The sequence below is a fragment of the Prionailurus viverrinus genome, chromosome X, assembly GCF_022837055.1.
Source record: "Prionailurus viverrinus isolate Anna chromosome X, UM_Priviv_1.0, whole genome shotgun sequence".
NCBI lineage: Eukaryota > Metazoa > Chordata > Mammalia > Carnivora > Felidae > Prionailurus > Prionailurus viverrinus.
In genome coordinates, this window is record NC_062579.1 from 93,812,894 (window position 1) to 93,815,651 (window position 2,758).

Genomic DNA, 2,758 nt, shown 5'->3' on the forward strand with positions numbered 1-2,758 from the left:
AAAGAAAAATGGACAAATCCACAATTATAATGGGAGATTTTAATATTGCTCTCTCAATAACTGATCAATCAAGGAGACAAAAATAGTAAGGCTACAAAAAAATTGAACTACACAATTAACAAGAATTTGGTCTAACTGACACATATATTACCTCACACAAAGCCATCAGAAAATATAGTCTTCTCAAGTTTATTGGGTAATATATAAACAGTGAACATGACTAGATTGAGCCTCATCTCTATAAATATCAAAATACAAAACAAAAAAACCCAAACGTACAAAAAAGCAGATATCACACAGAACAGTTTCTATGACCACAATGCAATAGCTATAGAAAACATTAAAAAAAGAGGGCATATATATATATATATATATAGGAGAGAGAAAGAAATGAGTTCATATGTGTATATATATATATGAATAGTTCAAAGAAAACATTGTAATGGGAATTTGAAAAAATTTAAAATTTAAAACCAATGAAAACATGAATCGTTAGCTCAAGAGATGCAGATACAGCGGTACATAACTAATACATTTATAGGCTGATAAGTAGGCCTTAGAAAATATTAAGCATTAAAAATTGGAAGAAGTTAGAAAATGAAGCGCAAACCTAAGAAAATTAGAAAAAATAAAATCATAATACAAAGGAAATTAATGAGATAGAAAATAATACAGAGCATCAACAAACCAAATCCTGGTCTTTTGAAAAGACTAGTAAAATATGGAAACCACATAGTGAATATATTTATAAAAAAAGAAAGAAAAAGCATGTTAAAAATATAAGGAATGAAAAGCAGGGATATAATTAGAGATACTGAGGAGACTAAAAATTCATATGGAAATATCATGACCAACTTCATGCCAATAAATCTGAAAACATAAGAAATGAATTTTCTAAGAAATAATTACTAAAACTGGCTTAAGAAATAACAGAAAAAAACCTTGAATATATCTATATAACCAATAAAGAAACTGAATAAACATTTTAGAATCTACATACAAAATCACCAGGCCAGACAATTTCACAGACAAATTCTACCCAAATTTCACAGAACAAATATTTTCTTTCTTATGCTCTTGAAGAACAGACAAGCTCTATCCTACACAAACTGTTCTAGAGCAGTGGCTCTCTAACCTGGCTTTACATTATAGTCACCTGGGGAGCATTTTAAAATATTGATGTTTGGATCCACCTCGAGAGATTCTGATTTATTTGGTATGGGCCAAAAAACCCTGAGCATTATTTTATAAACAAACAAAAATCAAAAAACAAAAATTACCCCAAGTAATCCAAATGCTCATCTGGGAATCAGTGAACGAGTGAATAAAATAATAAATAGGTAAAGCTCACTTTTTGAGGCAAATACAAATACTTAATACAAAATCCCAACTCAAAAAATACAAGGAAAATATCATAGATTAATCTCATTTATATATAATTGCAAAATTCTGAATAAAATAGAAAAATCAAACATGCATTAAAAAAACACATGATGACCATGCGTGGCTTAACCTAGGAATGCAAAGATCTTTTAAGCTGATAAGAACAGATACTACACTTGATTTTAGCCAAAAAGCTGAGACGTAATACAAAGGTCTTTTAATATTAACATATTTATTACTACAAATCATTGTTTTAACAGATTAAAGGGGGAAATCTTATCATATTGTGGCTACAAATTTTTTTGGAGAAAATCCAAAGCCTACTCAAGAATGAAATAACTTTTAGCAAACTACAAAGATTTGGGATCTTCCTTAACCTGATAAAAGCTATCAACGCCTGGGGTGCCTGGGTGGCTCAGTTGGTTAACTGTCCACCTTGCACTCAGATCATGATCTCGCAGTTCATGAGTTTGAGCCCTGCATGGGCATTGGGCTCTCTGCTCTCAGAACAGAGCCCACGTCAGATCCTTTGTCCCACCCCCACCAACCCGTTGCACATTCTCTCAAAAATAAATAAACATTAAAAAAAAAAGAGCTATCAACCCCCAAACCAACAGCAGACATCTTACTTACTGGGAAAGTATTCAAAATACAGTATTTCTTTTAAAGTTGAGAAAGTGACAAGAATGACACTATTGTTACTTTTATTAAGCATATAGTAGAGCTCCTAGCTCGTGCAAAGAGACAAGGAAAATAAAGTGCACGATTGAATACAAAGAGCCACAGCTGTGATCACTCACAAATGACAGTGCTATAAGAGATGACCAATATAGGGATTTGTATCATGCTTGTTGATCAGGAAAAAATATTTGAAAGGTCACAATTGTTTCCAAGTTAATCAATAAATTCGAGGGAATTCCAATTTAAGTTCTAAAAGGGCATTTCACGGAAAGGGACAAACTGACCCTGGAATTTACTAGGAGACATGAAAGATCAAAAAATAATCAAGAAAGTGTCAAAGAATGATTTTAAAAAAAGGGAGAACTTTCCCTACCAGATATTGAGATTCATCATAAAGCTATAGTAATTAACAGTGGCTGTTGAATCAGGGCTCAACAAATATAACAATGGAACAGAATAGAAAGCCCAGAAAAAGACCGATATTTATATGGCAACTTGCTATATGATAGAGATAGCATGATTACTCCGTGTGGGCAAAATGTACTACTCAATAAATAGTGCTGTGGCAGTTTGCTATTTATTTGGAAAAAGAACATGAAAACCCTACCCCACATCACATAGAATAATAATTCCATGTGAATCAAATACCTAAATTTGACAATAGAAACTTAAAAATTTTTAGAGCATGGAATAT

At 31.9% G+C, this 2,758-nt stretch overlaps 1 pseudogene; it reads right to left on the reverse strand.

The window, feature by feature from the left end:
• Positions 1–1,461: 1,461 nt before the first annotated feature.
• LOC125158059 (uncharacterized) lies at positions 1,462–1,589 on the reverse strand (annotated as a pseudogene).
• Between the last annotated feature and the right edge of the window lie 1,169 nt (positions 1,590–2,758).